This window comes from Urocitellus parryii, chromosome 16 (genome assembly GCF_045843805.1).
Source record: "Urocitellus parryii isolate mUroPar1 chromosome 16, mUroPar1.hap1, whole genome shotgun sequence".
Classification (NCBI taxonomy): Eukaryota; Metazoa; Chordata; class Mammalia; order Rodentia; family Sciuridae; genus Urocitellus; species Urocitellus parryii.
The window spans coordinates 18,738,253-18,763,384 of NC_135546.1; positions in this window are offsets into that span (position 1 = coordinate 18,738,253).

Here is a 25,132-nt window from a genome sequence, read left to right on the forward strand (position 1 = left end):
AGCATCTCCAACAGAATAGATCACTTGGAAGACAGAACCTCTGACATTGAAGGCAAAATATATAATCTTGAAAAAATAAAGTTGACCCCAGTGAAGATGGTAAGAAACCATGAGCAGAAGATTCAAGAATTGTGAGATAATATGAAAAGACCGAATTTAACAACTATTGGGATAGATGAAGGCATAGAGGTCTAAACTACAGAAATGGACAATCTATTCAATGAAATAATACCAGAAAATTTTCCAAACATGTAGAGTGAATTGGGAAATCAAATACAAGGATCATATAGGACACCAAATGAACAAGAACACTACAGGTCTACACCAACACAAATCATAATGAAAACACCTAGCATACAGGAGGAGAAGAGCATTTCAAAAGCCACAAGAGAAAGGAATCAAATTACATATGGGGAAAACCAATCACGATCTCTGATTTCTGAACTGAGACCCTGAAATCTACAACATCCTGCAACAATATAAATCAAGCTCTGAAAGAAATGGACCCCAACCAAGAATCATACCCAGCAAAATTAAATTTTGATTAGCAATTAGATTTTGATTCAGATGTTATTTAATGACAAAATAAAAACCTTCCATCATACACAAAATTAAAAGAATTTACAACCAGAAACCTGCACTACAGAACACCCTTGGCAAAATATTCCATGAGGAGGAAATGAACAACAATAAAAAAATCAGAAAAAGGGTAGTATCACTCTAAAGGAAAAACCTATCAAAAAGAAACTGACTTAAATATCAAAAATAATCAAAAATAACTGGGAATACAAATTTTGTCTCAATAATAACCCTGAAAGTTTAGTTCCAACTCAGCAATCAAAAGACAGGCAGATTGGATTTTAAAAAGACCAAAAATATGCTGCCTCCAAGAGACTCATATCACACAAAAAGACACCCCCACACTGAAGGTGACAGGTTGGAAAAAAATATCTCACTCAGGCTGGCGCTAGGGCTCAGTGGTAGTCCACTAGCCTAGCACATGTGAGGCCCTGTATTCGATCCTCAGCACCACATAAAACTAAATAATAAAGGTATTGTATCAATACACAAAAAATGAATATTAAAAAACCTACCACTCACATGGACTGTGGAGGCAAGCAGGAGTTTCCATTGTTATATCAAATAATGTGGACTTCAAGTGAAAGTTAATCAAAAGGGATAAAGAAGGACACTACACACTGCTTAAAGGAACCATACATCAACAAGACAGAACGATTATAAATATACACACCCAAAAAACAATGGAGCATCTATGTTCAAACAGACTCTTCTCAAGTTTAAGGGCCAAGTAGACCACAAGACAATAATTCTGGATGACATTAACATATCTCTTTTACCACTGGATTGATCTTCCAAACAATATCCAGACAGAAACTATAGAACTCAATAATGCAATCAATAACTTAGATTTAACTGACATACATAGACTATTTCATCCTTCATCAGGTGAAGACACTTTCTTCTCAGCAGCAAATGGATCCTTCTCTAAAATAGACAATATATTATGCTAAAAAGCAGCTCTAAGCAATACAGAAAAGTAAAGAGACTACCCTGCCTTCTATCAGATCATAATGGAATGAAATTAGAAATCAATGATAAAAATAGAAGCTACTCCTATACTTGGAGACTAAATAATATGCTAGTGAATGAACAATGGGTTGCAGAAAACATCAAAGAGGAGATTTAAAAATTCTTAGAGGTGAATGAGGACGCAGATACAACATATCAAAATATCTGGGACACTATGAAAGCATTACTAAGAGGGAAGTTCAGTGCATGGAGTTCATTCCTTAAAAAAAAAAAAGAGAAAGTCCAATAAATGACCTAAAATTATATCAAAAGCCCTAGGAAAAACAATTAATCAACACCAAAACAGTAAAGGACAGAAAATAATTAAAATCTGAGCTGAAATCAATGAAATTGGATCAAAAGAAGCAAATAAAAATTGACAAAGTGACTGGGAATGGAACCACCATTTGACCCAGCTATCCCACTCCCCAGTCTATACCTAAATGACTTAAAAACAGCATACTACAGGAACACAGTCACAATGTTTTTAACAGCACAATTCACAAGAGTTAAACTGTGGAGCCAACATAGATGCCCTTCAGTGGATGAATGGAAAAAGAAAACGTGGCATTTGTACACAATGGAATATTACTCAGCAATGAAAGAAAATAAAATCATGGCATTTGCAGGAAAATGGATGGCATTGGAGAAGATAATGCTAAGTGAAGTTAGCCAAACACAAAATAACAAATGCTGAATGTTTTCTCTGTTATAAGGAGGCTGACTCATAGTGGGGTAGGAAGGTGGAGCATGGGAGGAATAGAAGAATTCTATTTAGGGCAGAGGGGTGGGAAGAATATGGAGGAAAAAGGGATTAGCAAGGATGGTGGAATATAATAGACATCATTATCCAAAATACACATATGAACACACGAATTGATGTCAACCTACTTTATATACAGAGATATGAAAACTGGTACTGTATATGTGTAATAAGAATTGTAATATATTCTGCCGCCATATATTTTTAATTTTTTTTCAAATTTTCAAAATGAAAAGTTGGCTCTTTGAAAAAACAAATACATTTGATAAAACCTTATCCATGCTACTGTAGAGAATGAGAGAAATACTCCAATTAGTAAATCCATGATGAAAAAGGAAACATCACCATGAACACTAGAGAAATACAGAAGATAATTAGAAATTATTTTGAAAATTTATACTGCAATAAAACAGAAAATATTGAAGACATCAACCAATGTCTAGAATCATGTGACTTACCCAAACTGAGTAAGTTAAACAGATCATTTTCAAGCAATGAAATAGAAGACACCATGAAAGCCTACCAACCAAAAATAAATAAATAAATAAATCCCAGGACTCAATGGATACAAGACCTTCAAAGAAGAACTAACACCAATACTCCTCAAATTATTCCATGAAATATTAAAAGAGGGAGCAGTTCCAAACTCACTCTATAAGGCCAATATCTCCTTGATTCTGAAATCAGACAAACACAGAAAAGAAAGTGTACTTCAGACCAATACCTCTAAAAAGCAGAAACAGTTATTCTGAATAAAATTCTGGCAAATCAAATACATATCAAAAAGATGGTTCATCATTATCAAGTGGGATTCTTCCCAGGGATGCAAGGTTGGTTCAACATATAGAAATCAATAAATGTAATTCATCACATCAGTAGATTTAAAGATAAGAACCTTATGATCATCTCAACAAATGCAGAAAAAGCATTTGACAAAATACAGCACCCCTTCATGTTCAAAACACTACAAACACTAGGGATAACAAAAACTTACCTCAACATTTTATAGGCTATCTATGCTAAGTCTCAGGCCAACATCATTCTAAATGGAGAAAAACTGAAGGCATTCCCTCTAATATCAGAAACAAGACAGGGATGCCCTCTCTCACCCCTTCTATTCAATATAGTTCTTGAAACACTGGCCAGAGCAATTAGACAGATGAAAGAAATTAAAAGAATATATATAGGAAAAGAAGAATTTAAACTAGCACTATTTTCTGATAATGATTATGTACCTAGAAGATAAAAAAAAAACTCCACTAGAAAACTTCTAGAACTAGAATTCAGCAAAGTAGCAGGATATAAAATAAATACCCACAAATCAAAGGCATTTCTGTATATCAGTGACAAATCCTCGGAGAGAGAAATGAGAAATACTACCCCATTCACAATATCCTCAAAAAATAAAAAGAAACTTGGGAATCAACAAGAGGTGAAGGATCTATACAATGACAACTACAAGACACTAAAGAGAAATGAAAGACCTTAGAAGATGGAATGATTTAACTTGATCTTGAATAGGTAGAACTAATATTATCAAAATGGCCCTACTACCAAAAGCACTCTACAGATTTAATGCAATTCTAATGAAAATCCCAATGGCATTCCTCATAGGAATAGAAAAAGCAATCATAAAATTTATATGGAAAAATAAGAGACCCAGAATAGCTAAAGCCATCCTTAGCAGGAAAAGGGAGGCAGGCATCATTGCTATACCAGAGCTTAAACTATACTACAGAGCCATAGCAACAAAAACAGCATGGTACTGGCATCAAAACAGGCTGGTAGACCAATAGCCCAGAATAGAGGACACAGAGACCAACCCACTAAACCACAATTATCTTATATTAGACAAAGGTGCTAAAAATATGCACTGGAAAAAAGATAGCATTTCAACAAATGCTGCTGGGAAAACTGGAAATCCATATGCAGCAAAATAAAATTGAATCCCTCTCTCTCACCATGCATAAAGGTTAACTCAAAATGGATCAAGGATCTAGGAATTAAACCAGAGACTCTACAAATAGAAGAAAAAGTAGGCCCTAATCTCCATCATGTGGGATTAGGCCACAACTTCCTTAATAACACTCCTATAGCACAGGAATTAAAACCAAGTATCAACACATGGGATGGATTGTAACTAAAGATTTTTATTAAAAAAACTCAATATAATAGAGAGCATAGTTTATGGGAGCAATTTTTTACCCCTCATACATCAGATAGAGCACTAATCTCTAGGGTATATAAAGAACTCAAATGTCTTAACACCCCCAAAAAATCCAATCAATAAATTGGCCAAGGACCCGAACAGACACTTCTCAGAAGAGGATATACAATCAATCAACAATTATATGAAAAAAGGCTCATCATCTCTAGCAGTCAGAGAAATTCAAATTAAAACCACTAAGATACCATCTCACTCCAGTAAGAAGGGCAGCTAGTATAAAGACAAACAACAATAAGTGTTGGCGAGGATGTGGGGGAAAGGTACACTCATACATTGCTGGTAGGACTGCAAATTGGTGCAGCCAATTTAGAAATCAGTATGGAGATTCCTTGGAAATCTGGGAATGGAACCACCATTTGGCCCAACTATTTCTCTTCTCAGATTATACCAAAAAACTTAAAAACAGAACACTACAGGGACACAGCCAGGTCAATGTTTATAGCAGCACAATTCAGAATAGCTAAAATATGGAGTCAACCTAGATGCCCTTCAGGGGATGACTGGATAAAAAATGTGGCTTATATAAACAATGGAATATTACTCATCATTAAAAAAGAACAAAATCATGGCACTTGCATGTAAATGGATGGAGTTGGAGAAGATAAATCTAGGTGAAGTCAGCTAATCCCCCCCCCAAAAAAAAATGCCGAATGTTTTCTCTGACATAAGGAGGCTGACTCATAGTGGGTTAGGGAGGGGGAGCATGGGAGGAATAGAGGAATTGATGAATTCTACATAGGACAGAGGAGTGGAAAGGAAAGGGAAGGCACAGGGGATTAGCAAGGATGATGGAATGTGATGGACATCTTTCTACAAAGTTCATGTATGAAGACTTGAATTGGGTGTCAACATACCTTATATACAAATAGAGATAAAAAAATTGTGATATATATGTATATTAAGAGTTGTAATGCAAAAAGTGCATGTATAATGGCATAAATTGATGTGAACATACTTTATATAGAGGAATATGAAAAAAATTGTGCTCTATGTGAAATAAGGATTATGATGCATTCCACTGTTGTCATGTATTTAAAAAAATAATAATAAAACCCATAAAAAATCATGATCTAAAAATTTCTAGAAAGAAAGAAAGAAAGAAACAAACAAACAACAAACTAAACGAGATAGGATGCATTTGGTGCTACATACCTGATATATCCAGTGGTCTGGAGGCTGAGGCAGGGGGATCACAATTGTGAAGCTTACCCTAGCAACTGAGTGAAACCCTGCCTAAATTTAAAAATAAATAGGCAGTAATGAATTTTAAAAATTAAGAAAAAATTAAATTTTTTAAATAAAAATTATAAAAGGACTGAGGATAGTGTTCAGTAATAAGGCACCCTGGTTCCAATCCCCAGTTTCACAAAAGGAAAAAACGAATGAAAAAAAGTCCTTTTCAAAGTTACAGAAAATATATTTTTAAATTTATAAATTGTATATATGAAAAAAATTCTATTCCTCAAATGACTCCATTAAAGAGAACAAGGAGAAGTGACAGATGAAAGAAACAAATTGCCTCACCTTTAACCAAACTCTTCTAAGAAAGGAGAACAGAGACTGTGAGAGAAACGCAGGCAAGAGCCGTGAACAGCCCCTTCAAATAGCAGGTATCTAAATGCCCCTTCATCACAAAGCAATCAATGTCTTAAGAAAGGAGGGACTGCACCATAAAGTCACATTGAACACAAATTGAGACAGTGTTGAAGAACATGTGGGGTTATCATGAAGGTCCACAGAAACAGATGTGGACCCTACAGCACCTGTCCATATGGGGACACAGCACACTCCTCCAGAGCCGAGACCCAAGGCCTGGTGACAGAGAATGTCCATTTGGTAATAGATAAATAATAAAGTATGGAAAATAACCATTTCTGGCAATCAGCCACATTTTCTTTGCCATATTGCATACAGTTTGACAAATACTATGAAACACCATGTCAGTTTTATATAGCTGTCACATAAATGTCACATTTCACATATAAGCATACTTAAATAGTACATCTGCAGAATTTGAAAAAAAATACAAATCCAGATAAGCACATAAAAGACTGAATTAAACATCCTGGGTATAGATGATAGGACTCCTCATTATAAAGAGGACGGCTTCCCTCATGTTCATCTATGATAACACCCCATCAAAATTTCACCATGGTTTCCTTTTCATTGAAGAAGGAACCAAAGCAAACAGTTTGAAAATTCTCCTGGAAGGTTGAATTGGTATGAAATTAGCCAAGAATTCTGAACTCTAAGAGCAGAAGCAGGAGCTATCATTACCAGGCACTAATGCATATTATAAAATCATCATATTGCAGTAATTTGAGGACCAAAAAAAATCACAATGCAGAAATTTCATAGATGACTCCATATGTATGTAAATGTCATTTTTATTATGAAGTGCAAGGAAAAGGCCTAGCTAAATGCAACCATCTCCAGCAGAGGATTTGATGTGAATGAACAAGGCAACCCAACGGGAAGGGAGTTGTGGGTGGAGGTGCAGAGCACTGGTAGGGCTTGGGGGCAGGATGTGTGTGGTACTGGATTACACTTCAGCATCCCAAAGAAGCACATATTGAGGAGGATTGTGTTTCAAAATTATACCAGAATAGGAGGCTCCTGGATTCTCTTCACACATGGATACACCAAATAAATACCTACTTCTGTTTTGAATCCCTCTTAAATAAAGTTATACATGGACTGAGAGACCTATGCATTGGACCACTCAGAAAATCTCTACCATCCAAAGGGCAGGCAAAGTTGGGGGACACGTGGGCATTAGTCCTGCCTTGAGCAATGTGGCACATAATTGGGACAGAATGCCCCCATCCAGTGGCACCCAGAGTGGAGGCAGACTGAATTGGGGTCACAAATGGAGCACATTGAACACTAAAAGACTTGTAGCTGGAAAAGCAATTTGTCTGGTTCTCATAGAAGAGCTGGATATACAGGATGAGAGAAAAAGGAGTGCTTTTCTATTGCTGTGGAGGGTCATGAGCTTTATCCATGGGACCAGGACAGAAGGGGAGTGAGGTCTCAAGGGTCCCAGTTTATCCCTAGAAGGGATTTGCAGCATGATCTGCAAACTGTGGTTGCTAACAGTTGAGCTCCTCCCTAGCCAGTCCCTAAAGCAGACAGGACAAATGCAGTCCACCCAGCAGCCCTGCCTGAGCCCTCTCCCCCCTTCCTCAGTAAAAACTCCAGGTCTAGCCAGTTCTTTCTGGAAGGAGTAAGTCCAGGCACTCAGGGTCCCAACATTTTTCCCATCTCATGGACTCCATCCTGACCCACCAAGATTTGGGAGCAATGGCAACTGTGCATGTGCAAATCTCCCTGGATCACAAAGGAGGGGCATCACATTGATGTCTGAGTATTTCCCTGTGTTACAATCCACACCAGGAGTGCAGCAAAAGGGGTCAAAACCCTGTTTCTTTCTAGAACAGGCTCACACCACCTTCCTGCAGGGAGCACAGGCAGCCTGGGTTCTAACAAATTGCATCAGGAATTCAGTCACCAGCCAAGTAGGAGAGCTGCAGCAGCCCGACTCCAGCTGTGGGAAAATCTCCTATCAAATAGGCGAAGGAACTAGTCCTCCAACGACGTGGGTATGGAGAAAGAGACCTGCTCACATGGGGCTAGAATATCAGTTTAGTGCAGCCATTTTAAAAAATAGAATGGAGTTCTTTAAAAGCTAACAACCACTCTGGATGCATTTCCAAAGGAACTTGAACCAGTGTGTTAATAAATGCCTGCATGCCCATCGCTGTTCCAGGATCCACAGGAGTCAGGACAGGGAACTTCTGAAATGGCTTCTGGAGAAGGAGACTCCTCCCAGCCACAGGGCAGTCACCTGCTCCCCTGAGAAACTACTTCCCCTAAATGCACCTGCTCATAGGTCCACAGGTGGCTGATATTTACCAGATGTTCAGGAGACCTCAGATGAGCCAGGTGTGGGATGCTCCTGTCAGGCAGAGCCAAACCAGGACCAGGAAAATGTCACAGAGGGCATGAGACCCCTGGGACATGCAGTCCACAGGGGGGACACTCAGCCCAAAGACATTCTGACAAGGTATCTGGCCTGGGAGAGGAGGGGAGAATACACATGCACACACACACACACACACACACACACACACACACTCACACATGTGCACACATATTTGTACTGGAAATGGGGACAGGGGACTTGAATTTGAGGGATTCATTGATACATGTGTACAGGTTTCGTCTGGGAGACGGGGTTCTGGATCTGACATTTTGCTTCCATTATATTTAGAACATTCAGGGGGAACCAGGCAAAAGGGCACACACCTGTAATCCCAGCCAGTCAGGAGGCTGAGGCCCAAGTTCAAGGCCAGTCTCAGCCTCTGTCTCAGGATAAATGATAAAAAGTAGGAGGGATGTAGCTCCGTGGGAAAGGGGCTCTGCATTCAATCCACTATGCCCCATGCCCCCCCCAAAAGAAAGAAAAGCTCAGGGGGAAAAAAACCTGAGACCCCTGCAGACCCCAGCCCCCTTGGGTAGGAAAGAGCCCACGGAGTTGTGGTTCTCACGGTCCCAAGACTCTGAAATCCACCACAGAAGAAATTCAGGGAGGAGACTTGAGCTGCCAATTTGTACAGGAGATACCCATGTGTTCAATAATGAGAATAAAAAGAGTCCAACATCTTTAAAACCTGAGAAATGTGAAATAAACGCCTATCAGAGAGAAAATTAAACAGTATCAATGAAGATAGGAAACAAAAGAATTCTAATAAACTCAAAGAATTTAAGTGCTTCTTAATTATTTGTGGAAAGTGTTTTGCCATTAAAGACACGATAGCCCCTGCCACAGGGACTTGCTGCAATCAGTTCATAGGACCAGGATAATACATTAATAGTCATGGGATATTCAGATTAAAAATAGTGTAAAATACCATGGGTAAGTTTTACACGGGTGCCATATGCATGTGGTATTATGTGTAACTCTGATGCACTAATAAACAATCCAGCATGCTTTACTCTTAATGGAAGCACCCAATCCTAAATTTCATCCACAAAGTTAAATATATGTAAACTTAACCAAGAAACTTTTGAAGTATAAGAGCAAAAAAGTATAAGAAAAAAATAATAAGAAGTTATTACCTAACACGTGCATTGTGAAGCTGTACTGTTACAATTGTCATCAAGGAATCACGACGTCAACAGAGTCCACCCAGGAAACCACGTGGTTGTAAAAATCATACACTTAATTGCAACAGAAAAGTCATTATATATCAAACCCTAACCAGGCCGATCTCAGCAACTTAGCTAGACCAGCGGGCAGAATAAAAACTAAAAACTCCCAGGGAGAGAGCTCAGTGGTAAAGCAACCTTCTGTTAACTACCAAAACACAACCACCACCAAAAAAAAATAATAATAAATAAACTGCACAAAACTAGCTTAGGAATAGGCAAGGTCCCTGTTCACCGCAGCTTCCCTCCTGCAGGAAAATGATGTTTGGAAATTTGATTTTTTTGGGGGGAGGGGGGTGCTGGGCATTGAACTCAGGGCCACTCCACCACTGAGCCCCATCCCCAGCCCCATTTTGCATTTGATTTCGAGGCAGGGTCTCCCTGAGTCTCTAAGTGCCTCACCCACTTGTGGAGGCTGGCCTTGACCTCGAAATCCTCCTGCATCAGCCCCCACCCCCAGCCGCTGGGAATGACAGTTTGCGCCATCCCCTGGCTTGGAGATTGGATTCTTCTTATGGTCCCACCTGTCAATCACCACAGCCCGGGAAGATGCCAGGCTGCCTCGCTCACCTGCCAGAGATAGGACTTGAGCAGGGGCTGAGGCTGCCCCAGGGGATGGGGAGGCTGCCTGGAGTCTCCGCCACTGTCACGCTCTCCACCCAGCTGGCCAGGGGGACAGAGGGGCACTGTCCGCAATGGGCTCAGGCCTGTGGTTGCAGAGAGCCCCCGGAGTCAGGGTCGGCCAACTCGGGTTCCCCACACAGCTGGTCCCTCCAGACAGCCTCCCTGCCCCGCCTCCCTCCGGAGCCTCCCTGTCCAGGCACCAGGTGCCACTGCACACTCACCATCTCCTGGTGCCCAGCTTCCAAGCCTGCCCTGGGGAGCTTCGGCCCCTGCATGGCAGGGCCACCCGGGATCCTGGGCAGGAGCGAAGCCTGGAGTCCAACTGCAGGAATCTGAGTGGAACCGCGGACCACGGAGAAATAAATCCCATTCCCAGCGCAGAGGCCCGCCCCCTGCTGCTGGCTACGCTCAGGATTGGACAGCGCTCAGCAGGGAGGCTTCTGATTGGACAAGAAATCAGTCAGTCTCCGCTCTCCAGAGTCTGAGCCCAGTGAGCTTTCTTTTTGAGTGACAGGGGGGTGATCTCCACTCCAGGCAAGGAGGGAACAAGAATGGCAGGGTTTGGATGCAACTTTTTTCATTTTTTTTTTCCTTTTGAGGTCTCAGCATTGGGTTAGGGTTAGGGTGACCAGAATTCTAAATTCTGTTGGGTTTGATGTTAGGAAATTGAAGTGAATTCTTGAAAGTTTCATCACCTGGGCCTCCTCCTATAATAAGACCACCCAAAGCATCTTTGAAAGGGTGACTTTTCTTCTGTTTATCTGTGCAAAATTCTCCAAGCAGAACTGGCCTTTCGCCCCATAGGAACTGCCCAGTGCATCATGGCCAGCGCTGGTGGAGGCTCACTGGGGACCTGGCAGGCGCCCTGGAGGAGTTTACCACCCAGTTGGCAGCCTGAGAGCTGATGTTCCTCCAGCTGAGTTGAATCTATTGGAGCCCACCTTGAGGCTGGAGGCAGAGTAAGGAGATCAGCACAGAAGAGACCCCGAGAGTGCAGACCTGAGTATACTGCAGCTGCACCCGGGCTCCCTCGCTCTCTGGACACTGGGGGTTGAATTCAGAGGCCTCGACCTCTGAGCCCCTTCCCCAGCCCTAGTTTGAATTTTATTTAGAGACAGGGTCTCACTGAGTTGCTTAACACCTTGCTTTTGCTGAGGCTGCAATGGCCATAGGATAACAGCCTTGCACAGATCAAGGCCACCCTGGTTCCTGACAGTCCCCTGGATCCCACGCAATGGAATCCTGCCTCCTCCTAAAACCAAAGGCCCCCTGCCCAGATGTGCATCCTTAGTATCAGCTGAAGACTCTGCACTTGACAAGAAAAAAGAAACAACAACAACAAAAGACAGACCCTTCCTGCTTGTCTTGATGCAAACAAAGTCAATGTGTTTCCAAAAAGAGCTCTGGTCTTGTCCCCCCAATTCAGTGGTGCAAAAAGTCACATAATACATAGAACACTTCTCATTAAGAGGGGCTCAAGGGTCTCTCTCTTTAAGGAATAACAATTTGCATTTGATTGGGAGTCCAGGGAAGCCAATTCCAGGTTTTCCTAATTTGGTAAATAACTCCATAGACTCCAATGCACCCTGCTCCTCTCTGCCTTTGTTAACTCTACAGGACTGGAGATTACCTGCCCCCTGGAACCCCTGCACTTGCAGATGAGTGGGGGGTGTCCTATCTTCTCCATTCAGTGCCCTGAACCTCCACCTTCCCACAGGCTCCAACACCATTGGCAGCATCCAATGGGGGAGCGGTTTAGAAAATTCTGGAATATACCTAAAGACATTTCCTTATCCGGCTATGATGCTATCAAGTTGGACCCATGATCCTTTTAAGTACATTTTATCTTTTACTGTTTTATTCATTCTTTTTTAGTTATACATGACCATAGAGTCCATTTTGGTAAAATTATCCAAAAATAAAATATACATTATTCTCCTTAGGACCTCATTTTTGTGGGTGGCATGATGGACAGATTCACTTAGGGATTTTCATATATTTAAATAGGAAGATTATGGTCGACTCATGCTACTGTCTTTCCTGTTCTTATCTCCCCTCCCTTCCTGTTGTGCCACTTTGTCTAATTTACTGAACTTCTCTTTGTTCCCCCCACCTTCCTTGTGATGTACATAACGCATACCAGGGTAAACATGTGACCTTTGGTTTGGGGGGATTGCCTTATTTTACTTTAGGATGATAATCTCCAGATCCATTCATTAACTGGCCAATGTCATGAAGTCATCCTTTTTTAAAGCTGAGTAATATTCCACCATGTATCCATACCACAATTTCTTTATCTATTCATCTGTTCATGGGCATTTAGGCTGGTTCTGAAGCTTAGCTATTGTGAACTGTGCTATCACAAACATTGATGTGGTTGTGTCCCTGTAGTATGCTGATTTTAAATCCTCTGATTTATGCTGAGGAGTGGGATAACTGAGTCAAATGGTGCTTCCAGTCCTAGTTTCTTGAGGATTCTCCATCCTGCTTTCCAGAGGGGTTGCAGCATTGTGCAGTGCCTCCAACATGGTGTGAGCATTCCCTGTCCCCCACATCCTCACCCACTTATTGTTACTGTATTCTTGATAATTGCTATTGTGACTGGAGTGAAAGAGAAGCTCAGTGCAGTTTTAATTTGCATTTCCCTAATTGCTAGATATGTTGCCTTTTCAGTATTTATTTTTTAAAATATTTTTTTCTATTCGAGTCAGACCCAATAACTTTATTCTATCTATTCCTTTTTTTGTGGTGCTGAGATGGAACTCAGGGTCTTGCACGTGCTAGGCAAGCACTCTAGAGCCGAGCCTCAGCCCCAGCCTTCATTTTCAGTATTTTTTACATTTGATTCTCAGTAACAGCAGCCCAGTTATTTGGGGAACCAGTTTTGCTGCATTTATGAAATGGGAACATTTCTCTTGAAGGAAAACTGAGAAGGTCAAGCCACATGCCCAGGATTCCAGGGATGAGCAGAACACAGTTGTCTTGCCCAGGATGAGGAGAAGATTATGTGGGTGAGAAGAGGGAGAGAGCCAAGGACCCCCTGGGGCCAGAACCCCTTCTTCCCCCATGAGGGAAATGATTAATTATTATTGCTGTTACTTTTCTTCACCAAAATGAGAAATTTTCCTAAACTACCAGTTCCACTAAATTTAGGTCCCTGATGGAGCTCAGATTTGTCTTGAGAGGCAAGGAAAAGTGAATAACCAACCCAGTGGTTCAATAACCAACAAGCTAGACCTTGGGATCCTTGGGGACAAAACACTGGGTTTTACCCAATAATTAACAATGCAACAGCACCCAGCACCCAATTAATGGGGGACGGAGAATTGGATCAGTGGGTGTGGGGGTCTGTGGGTGGCCAGCTGCAGGAGCTTGCCTATGGGTGCATTCTTTGCATCTGGGAGGTTTTTCAACACCAATGAGAGAAGCAGAGTGGTGAGAACACAAGAAAAACCCTCTGCAATATTCTAGCCAGGAAAATTCATAAGCACTTTAAAAGCATCTTAATGTTTACCCTCAGTCCTCAATCTGAATGAAACCATTTAAAAAGAGTTGTCAACATGAAAAGTTTCTGAAATCTGCTGGTTTGTGGATCACTGCAAATCCATATGAGTCCATGGCTAAATGCATAAGTAAAAATATATATCTAATAATGAGCATTTTCTTAAAACTTCTATCCTGAAAACACTGCCCTATTTGCTTTGATAACTAAATTATCATTTAATCATTCCTCTAGCAATACTTGAGGTCCATAAAGAACTGTGGAACACGTCTGGTTGGGACAGAAATGTTGAGATACCAAAATGAAAGTTACTCTGAACCTCAAAAAAAAAAAGATTCATAAATCACCAGAATGCAGGAATGCCCACAAAATATTTGAAATTAAAAACAAGGGACTGGGGTTTTGGCTCAGTGACAGAGCACCTTCCTAGCACCTATGAGGCACTGGGTTCAATCCTCAGCACCACATTAAATAGAAATATGTAAAATAAATGTATACTGTCCAACTAAAAACTATTTTTAAAAATAAAGAACAGATTTCTAAAAAAGCAACTCCCTGCAATGCAGCATTTCTCCTAGACCAGCTTCCTGTACCCCCCAATACTAGCATGATGTGAGCAAGGTTAGAAAAATGGATGAGAATTTACAGAACTCTGCTCTGGCCCCATCTCTAGTCCAGCCCCACTTAAACGTCCCTCTCCAAATAGCAACACCTCAGACCACGTATTTGCTGTCTCTCCCTTTAGGGCTTTCTCACATTTTTTCCTTTCTTTCTTCTTGTGGTGCTGGGGATTGAACCTGGGACCTTGTGCATGCAGGGCAAGCACACTACCGACTTCACTGAATTCCCGGCTCCTCACGTTCTTTCCTGAATGTGGATCTGTTTTCTAAATAGGTGTATCCATGCGCCTGACAAATGAAGTTCTTTTCTGCCATGAAAACCAAGGAACCTACTTTTTCTGAGCTGATGTCCCTGTCTCTCCCTGGAGTCTCTTCCCATGACACAACCTCACACAGCCAGAGTCAGACATGAGCTTTGGAATTGTGTGGGGTTGTTATTTCTTGGGGTCTGATGTCACATATATCACTGGAGGGAGGTAACAAGCAGCTATGCACTTTTTTTTTAATAAGCAAAGGACAAGGTTTGGTAGCTCATGTCTGTAAGGCCAGGCATTTAGGAGGCTGCTGCAGGAGGATCTCAAGTCGGAGGCCACAGTTGGCCTCTTAGCAAGACCCTGCCTCAAAATAAAATATTCAAAGTTCTGATATTGGGTGAGTTTTCCTGAACAATGAAGGGTCAGAGTTCCTGTTTCAACAGTATCCCCTTAGGATGCTGTGTGTAGGTGTGTGACTGTCACCTTCCAACAGGACCTAGAGCAGTTGCTGGTGTCCACCTGTAGTAATAAATAGATCAAATGAAGTGAGTAAATAAGTAAATCAATCAAAGATCTTACACTGTAGCTGGTTGTGATCCCACGGATATGGAGGTTAGGTTGTGTTTCTTGGCTCTTGTGTTCTTGCAAGAGAGGATTTTAGATAATACATAAAATGTAATCAAAGTAGAGCAAACTTTATTGGCCCAGAAATCACTATCAAGAAAGGGGGAGGAAAACAGTGAGGTTTCTCTGACATCTCTAGGCCTCACACCCCTTTGATCCTCAGGTTTATGGGAGATGCTGTGGGTGACTCCAGAATTCTACCCATGGACCAATTCCTACTCTTAACTGGCAGTAGGATGACATCATGTTTGTAGGTTCCTACTCCACATGGTCTTGTCCAGAGACACCAAAGCAAAACCCAAGTGTGTGTGTGTGTGTGTGTGTGTGTGTGTGTGTGTGTCTTTGTGAATTTTACTATAATACAAATTTTATTATGGCAGCTATTATGAAGACAAACAACAACAAGTGTTGGCGAGGATGTGGGGAAAATGGTACACTCATACACTGCTGGTGGGACTGCAAATTGTGCAGCCAATATGGAAAGCAGCATGGAGATTCCTTGGAAATCTGAGAATGGAACCACCATTTTATACAGCTATCCTGTGGAGCTAACCTAGATGCCCTTCAGTGGATGAATGGATAAAAAAATATGCATTATATATACACAATGGAATTTTATTCAGCAATAAAAGAATAAAATTATGTGTGTGGGGGAGATTATGGTCTTGTTCTCTTGGTTTCTGACTTTTAGGGAATAGAGTTTTTCTGAGATTCTCACCAGTATCTTTGCCTTTGTCAAAGGGGTATTGCAACTTACTTCTGTTTCTTGCTGTCTAACTTTTGTGGTTTTCCAAAATGAGATATGAGGTACAAGTGGATTTTATGTGGATATTTTTAATGTAGGAGTTCACTAATTACTATTAGAAGCATCAGATGAGCTCAGAACAGTAATAAAATTTAATATCATCAGTTACTTATGTGCATAAGAAAATAAGTAGCAAACATAAAATTAAAGACAGTTCTAATGACCATAATATCAAAAGCAAAATAATTGGGAATTTTTCAAGAAATGTGAACACTTGAACATATAACATGGCTTGTTTTTAGAAAATATACCATTATCCCTAAGCCACCTTGTTTTTTGTGGTGACCTTAACTCATAGAAAAAAAATAGGAATTAAAAGTATCCCCTGTGATCCTGAGGACAGGACTTACGTAAGGTCTACCAGTGAGCTCTATCATCATCCCATTTATATTTTTCTTTGAGATATGGTCTTGCCAAGTTAGTGGGGCTAGACTCAAAGTTGTGACACTCAAGGCTTGGCTTCCAGGGCAGCTCGGGTTACATGCATGTGTCATCACAACCCTGGTAGGGATCAGCCTTTTTTGTTTTCTTTAGTTGTAGTAAACAGAGTAACTTATTTTATATATTTATTTTTATGTGGTGCTGAGGATGGAACCCAGTGCCTCACATGTGCTAGGCAGGTGCTCTACCCCTGAGCCCCAGCCCCAGGGGTTACATTCCTGACTTTAGTATTACAGGTTGGCTCAGGATAAGATCTAGGTTTGCAAACGTGAATAATGTCCCCATTTTGTGAGTAGAAGGTAGAGGCCACAATGAGAGAAAATGTCTATCCTTATCCTTGGAATAGGAACATCAACTGTGGATTCACCTGCAACTTAGTATTTGAGGATTTCCCAGATATTACAAATATAAGCAAAGGAGACATGAGGTCAAGGCTCTGAGGAAGGGGGACTAGGTATTTCAAATTGTGTGGCATCAAACTGAGAAAAACAATGCTAAGGTAGCTGGGTATGGAGAACAGTGTCCCTCACATTTAACTGTTGGATCACAGAAGATATATAAGAAAATAAACCATTTTCTGGGTACATTTTAAAAAGATGATCATGGGTAGGACTTGGTCAGAAGTCATCATTATCACACTCCACCCACACACCTACACATATTACTTCCCTTTTACCTCTTCCCCACTCTAGCAGTCAAGTCAACATCCACTCCTCAAGGTGCATCCTTGCATGAAGAGAAAGGACTGAGCCACAGTACCCTGGGGATCACAATGGGCAGATCTTTGCCTAGCTTATGGCAGAAACTAGCAAAGGAATGGCAGAGTTCAGGAACATCTCTCTTTTCTCTCACAAACAAATAACTAGAGATTTCAATTATAAATTGATGGATGAAGTGAAATTGGGAGTATTGGATCAAATATTTGGAACACTGAAAATATAAATGTTCAGCAGCCTTAATGTCTTATTTCATTTTTATCTTTGTTTTTGTTTTTAATGCTGTGGATTGAGCCCAGGGGCACTCAACCTCTCAGCAACATTCCTGATCTTTTTTTTGTAACTTAGAGACAGGGTTTCACTGAATTGCTTAGTCCTTTCCTAAGTTTCTGAGGCTGGCTTTGTATAGCCTCCAGAGACACTGGAATTACAGTCATGCACCACCACACCTTGCTAAGGTTTTATTTCATTATTTGCACAAGAGCAGCTTTTCATGTAATATAACCTACTGAATGCTCTCAAAATATTGCACTTTGTGAAAAATTCAAAGAGATAACTTATTACATTATATTAACAAACTTAAATATGTTTTTCTTCTGCCTTGGCTTCTTTTCACTTGATAAAATCAGGTTAGGACATAGTTTTTTAGTTTCTTTATTCTTTTTTTTGGGGGGGGGATATAATAGGGATCAGTCTCAGTATCACTCAACCACAAAGCCACTTCCCCAGTCATGTTTAATTTTTTTTTTAGAAACAGGGTCTCACTGAGTTGTATAGGTCCCTACTAATTTGCTGAGTCTGTCTTTGAACTTGTGGATTTCCTGCCTCAGCCTCCCAAGCCATTGGGATTGCAGGGATGTGCCCCCACTCCCAGTTTCTTCATTCTTTTGTAGTTGTTGCTTTCTTTTGTTACATAAATTCAAGTTGAATAACAGTATGTTTAACAATACAGATATAGAGAAAAGCCAGTGGTGTAGGTAAGCAATTGAACATATCCACCAGAAAGTAGATTATATATTCACCATGGTGTATTACTCAGCCATCAATACAAACTCCTCTAATGGTCAGCAAAATAGATGGAATTGGATGATGTCATGCTAAGTGAAGAAATACACAATAGTGTCACATCTCATATGTTAACTAATATCATGTGCAAGTACAATAGTGATGAGTATGGCTGAGGAGTGTGTGGGGGGCATCAAGGGCAGAAGAGGATGTTTGGATATTATGAATACATGTATATGCATATATATATAAACATCACACTTAATCCCATAAGTATTTGCAATTGCTATGTGATAAAAACAACCATCTCTCATAATTATCAAATTCTGCACTAAGAACAGAATCCTGCTGTCTTTTGGAATTTCCATTATATGATGCTATATTATTGATGAAGCTCCCTGATAACAACCAGGCTCTTCCTACACATCCATTCTATTTTATTCCAGGCTCTGAACATAGAGTATACAATGTATTTCTGCATCTGAATCATCTCACTTAGCCTAAAGTCCTCCAGTTTGTCTGTTGTATTGGAGAATATTCTTTTGTTTCTGGGGTTTGGACCCAGGGTTGCCTTACCTGTGACGGAGATCCACCATCATTATCTTTTTCAGTTTTAAGACAGAATGTTACCAAACTACTAAGGCTCGCCTTCAAATTTTGGCAACACTTCCATATACACCATCCTTATTTTAAAGTTGAGTAATAAGTGAGGTGTGGAGGCACATTTCTTTTGTCATGCTAGGGACTCGATAGGCTGAGGGAGGAGAATCATGATCTTGGAGCCAGCTTCACATCTTGGTGACACCCACTGCACCTTAAAAGACCTTGTCTCAAAATAATTTTTTAAAAATTGAAAAGTTTATATATGTATGTTGATACATTTGTGTGTAAACACAATGATAAATCTCTCTTTCACTATTATCTGCAATATACCATAGGTTCTTGTTCCTGAGTTACTCTTTGGATATTTAGGTTGTGATATATTGAAGTTAACTTGGGAGGGTAGATATTCCTAAAGATGGATTTTATTTCCTTCAATTGTTGAAGTGGTTAATGTCAGCTGTCCATTTGAGTGGATTGAGAGAATTGGTGTGAATGATCTCTGCAGGTGACTATGAGTGTGCTTCCAGAAGGCTGAGTCAGAAAGCCTGGGGAATACCTGTAATGAACATATATATTGGTGTTCAATAGGTTTGATTTTAAAAAAAGCAAGAGAAGCAGTCACTCACTTATGCTCCAAGCTTCTTGAAGTCCCCTTTGGGGACTTGCACCATTGGCTCTACTTGGGTCTTTAAAAAATTTTTTATTTGTTTTAATTAGTTATCCATGACAGTAGAATGCATTTATATACTTTGATATATCATACATAGATGGGATATAATTTCTATTTTTCTGAGTATACATGTTGTAGAATCTCATGTGTCATACAGTTACATACATACATAAAGTACTAATGTCTGTTTCATTCTTTCTTATTCCCACATCCCCTGCCTTCCCCTCCTTTCACTTTCCTCTACCTAATGGAAGTTAATGCGATTCTTTTTTTCTTTTGCATTACAATTGTTAATACACATATATTCCACAATTTTTATATCTTTTTATGTAACATATGTTGACACCCAATTCAAGTCTTCATACATGTATTTTGGATATATGACACATTCTACCATCCTTGCTAATCCCCATGCCCCTCCCTTTTCCTCCCACCCCTCTGCCCTATCTAGAATTCATCTATTCCTCCTATGCTCCTCCTGCATACACCACTGTAAGTCAGCCCCCTTATGTCAGGGAAATATTCCGCATTCATTTTTTGTTTTAAGGGGGGGGGGCATTGGCTAACTCCAGTTATTATCTTCTCCAACTCCATCCATTTACATGCAAATGCCACGATTTTATTCTTGTATTGCTGAGTAAAATTCCATTGTGTATATTTGCCACATTTTTTTATCTATTCATCCACTGAAGGGCATCTATGTTGGCTCCATAGTTTAGGTATTGTGAGTTATGGTGCCATAAACATTGATCTGGCTGTGTCCCTGTAGTATGCTGTTTTCAAACCTTTATACTTAGACTGAGGAGAGGGATAGGTGGGTCAAATGGAGGTTCCATTCCCATATTTCCAAGGAATCTCCATACTACTTTCCAAATGGGCTGCATCAATTTGCAGTCCCACCAGCAATGTATGAGTGTACCTTTTCCCCACATCCTCACCAACACTTATTGTTGTTTGTCTTCATAATAGCTGCCATTCTGACTGGAGTGAGATGATATCTTAGAGTAGTTTTGATTTGCATTTCTCTGATTCCTAGAGATGATGAGAATTTTTTCATATATTTATTGATTGTATATCCTACCCTGACAAGTATCTGTTCAGGTCTTTAGTCCACTTTGATCAGGTTATTTGTTTTTTCATCTACCAGGATCATTTAAGTCCTCTGTTTTGGACCACAGCTGCTTCATTTGCTTCCTCATATTGTGAAGCTTCCAGCTTCTTGGACTGAGCTGTTACCAGTTTCCCAGTGTTGCCATCCTGTAGGCAAACATTTGGTGACTATTACTCCCATGATTATGTGAGTAACTATAATAAGCTCCCTTCTGTATACACATGTACATTTCTTGGGTATTCTACTTTTCTGAAGAATCCTAAAAATACAGGCATATTCTCAATGTCTGGGTCATATGGCATCTCTAGTTCTACTTTTTTGAAAAATCCCCTTATAGTAATTTTAATGTCTATTCAAATTTGTATTCCTGGCAATGATGTCCAAATGTTTCCTTTTCTGCATATCCTCTGCAGTATGTGTTACCTACCAACATTTTGAGGATTGAGCCGACAAGCGTGTGGTTATATCTCATTGTGATATATCCTGAAAGCATAAAAATTCCAGAAGAAAATGAGAAAAATTTTTTTCCATTTGTGTTGGCAATGGTTTTAGATAGAATATCCAGAGACTGTACAAGGAAAAACAGCTGAGACTATATAAAGATAAAAATGCTTCTATACAGCAAAGGAATCAATCAATGAAATGTAAAGTACACTGGGTTAACGAAAACCCATTCTAGCCCCATGTCTGAAAAAGCTCAACATCCAAAATATAAGAAACTTACACAACTCACCAAAATTTAATATAAAACCCTCATAACCTAATTTAAATATGGTAAAATACTTAGATTCTGCCCTAAAATTAAACAAGAGTGTAAAGACATATGAAAGTTATTCAAGATCACGTATTAGGCTACATAAAATGATAAGTTAGCTTTTCTGCTTTATTTGTCTCACAGGATTATGGGTGCACACTCTCCATCCTTCACGGGGCATTTGAGATCAATTAGCAAAATGCCAGGTTCTCATTTTCCCACATTATGTTTCCTCATTATTCCATGTTAATTGCCAAGAAAATCTCGAGCCTGAAAAACAAAAAAATATAAATTGCTAGATAATCATCAACTTTGAAAATTACTTCAGAAAACAATAGAATACATTAGTAGACCCAGATGTGAAGAAATGTAAAATAGACCTACAAATCAACATTTAACTTTACAGCTGCTCAAAAAATACATGCAGTTATGCTGATATGGGAACACATGCCACTAGTCTTGACTACCTTGAGGCCACAGGAGGAGGAGGATTTAGGCTAAGGAATTTGAGGCCAAAATGGCAAAAACCTAGCTCTAAAAATTGACCCATCAAAAAACAAAACCATATCACATTTTTAAAAAGGAGCCTTCATGGGTGATTTCTATGAAATATGTAATTAGGATCAGTAACAATAATTCATGATCACGTCTAAATGTAGAATAAGAAAATTGACTGATTCTTTCTGTAAGGCCAGAAATACCAGCTAACACAGCATAGGAATGGAAATTGCAGACCATCTTTTTATAGATGTTGACGCAGATATTAAAAACCCCTAGGAAACTGAGAACAACAACAAAAAGAATGATTGGACTTCATGACCAAGAGGGACATTGTCATATGGGAAGTTTCCAAAAATCATTTTGATAGAGCAAAGCTCTGGCAAATCACTTACTAAATTACTGTAAAACCTATGTCCAATTATGACCAGAGGAAAATTCTTTTTCAATCCACTTAACGGCAGCTATGAACTCTTTTCATACTTCATGGTGTAAACTGAAGTATTTATCTATTTATTTTTAGGAAAAGAAAAAAATGTATGCTTTTCTAACTTATAAATATTGTTTGAGAATATTAAATGGTATTTTATACATCAAAAATCAAATAGCATATGCAGATGATACTATTATTTCTATAATGTTTCTAAGCAATTTCCATGAACTAATGAAACATAAGAATTACTTGAATTACTTGTTGGGTTAAATGGTCAACATTGAATCATTTAAATTATATACAGTAGCAATGAGCAGTGTTAAAATTGAGGCACAATCCATTCACAAATATAGGGAAAACAATCTAAATGAAAGTATTAACAAAAGAATTGTTCACTGCAAAGTAAAAAGTAAAGGTGAAAGTAAAATGCAAAAAAGATCATGGAAACAAAATGGGAAAACTGTTAATATTCAATAATTAAAAGTTTGATTTTGGGTTTTAAGGATTGATAGGCTTCCTCTAGATTAGTGCGTGGGGTGGGGCCAGGCTTCCTCCTCCAATCTGATATGTATTCTATATATATGAGTTAAGTTATTAATTGTGTTATTGAGCTCTATAGTTTCTTTATTCAACTTTTGTTTGGAAGATCTATCCAGTGGTGAGAGAGGTGTGTTAAAGTCACCCCAGATCACGTTGTGGTCAATTTGACTCTTGAACTTGAGAAGAGTTTGTTTGAACATAGGTGCCTCATTGTTTGGGGCATATATATTTATGATTGTTATGTCTTCTTGGCATATGGTTCCCTTGAGCTGTATGAGATGTTCTTCTTTATCTATTTTGATTAACTTTGGCTTGAAGTCTACTTTATTTAATATAAGTATGGAGACCTCTGCTTGCTTTCAAGGTTCAGGTGAGGGGTATGTTTTTTCCCAATCTTTCATCTTCAGTCTGTCTTTTCCCAAGTCTCCTGGAGGCAGAATATGGTTGGATTTTTTTTAAATCCAGGCTACTAGCCTATGTCTTTTGATTGGTGTGTTTAAGCCAGTAGCATTTAAGGTTACTAGGGAGGCATGGTTTGTATTTCCAGCCATCCTTGTTTATTTTTTTTCTACTTGACTTGAAGTGTTAATTATTGTTTAATTTTTAATTGGTATCTACATATAGGATCCAGCATTTTAATCGAGCATGTGTAGGGATCAAATCAGTGCAATTTCTACCTTCTAAAATATCATTTTGATGTTTGAAACCTGTGAAGTCTTCTTAGAATGTCCAGAGTGTAATAATTACTTGTCCAATTCAAACTATTGGCTATAAAACCTAAGAGTTACTTTTCCCTCTTAACTGCTTTTTGGCACTCCTTGCCATCTGTCTCTTAAAACAGATATAAAAAGCTTTTCTCATTTATGGTTCTTTGTGATCAACTTTTTCAGCTTCAACATATGAGTGCAAAGACACAGGATTTGTGAAATATGAAAAATCACTAGAAAAAGACAGTCTCCCATGGTAAAGCCAGAAAAAAGAAAATAAATTTAATAATTTTAGACTATAATCCCAGTGCCTTGGGAGGCTAAGGCAGGAGGATGGTGAGTTCAAATCCAGCAACAGCAAGGCCCTGAGCAACTTGGTGAGACGCCGTCTCTAAATAAAATACAAAATAGGAGTGGAGATGTGGCTCACTGGTTGAGTGCCCATGAGTTTAACCCCTGGTACACCCCCAAATATATTAGGGTTCACGTTTAATTACTAGGCCTTAGTTATTTTTTGGTGAGATCTATATATAAATGGCATATGCCAATTCTTATGAATTTATTTTATGTAAGTCAAATATAAATATTTTTATAGTATAAGCTTAAATTGATCTATATTAGCATGTATAAAATAACTTAAAAAATGCTTTTAGGTGAGGCTGAATGCCTACAATCCCATCGGCTCAGGAGTCAGAGGATTACAAGGCCAAAGCTCAGTAACTTAGCAAGATTTTCTCCCAATATAAAAAAAATGGCTGGTGAGATAGATTAATGACTAAATGCCCTGGGTTCAATTTGGGGTACAAAGGAAAGGAGGAGGGTTTTAAAATTGCCTTGTCTCAACAACAAAAACAAATGTGAAATTTAAAACCAAAAACAGTATTCTATCACTTTTCTGTGACACACAGAATCTGCTTCAATTCATTTTAAACATTTGAATCTTACACAATCTAAGTTTTCTAACACTCAATAAATGACATGTTTTAATCACGTGTGTCCAGGCCATTAGATGAGTTTAAGATCAGTGTAGCTGAGGAATCTGCAGTCATACAAACTGGAGTGTGCAGGTGCCATGAATTTGCAGTAATAGTCAAGAACTCATAAATGGGTTGTTTATTGCCTTGAAACTGTTGGAAAATTGTTTTCTGATGATCAACTTCTATACTAATATTGGGAAAAACTTAGACCCTTTCCTGATAGAATGCTTCAAAGAAAGGGACACAATTTCATGCAATAATGAGGAGAACTAATCTTCATACAGATAGTGGCCAGAAGAAAGCACAGTCTGGTCATTCTGCTAGCTCCAGTTTTGAACCACAATCATCACTAAATGATGTGTGTCAAGTATATATGATTAAAATTGTGTAAATGCACCATGGTAGTGTTGTGAAGAAATATCTATAGTAATGTCCATGATAAGGTACCATTGTTGTT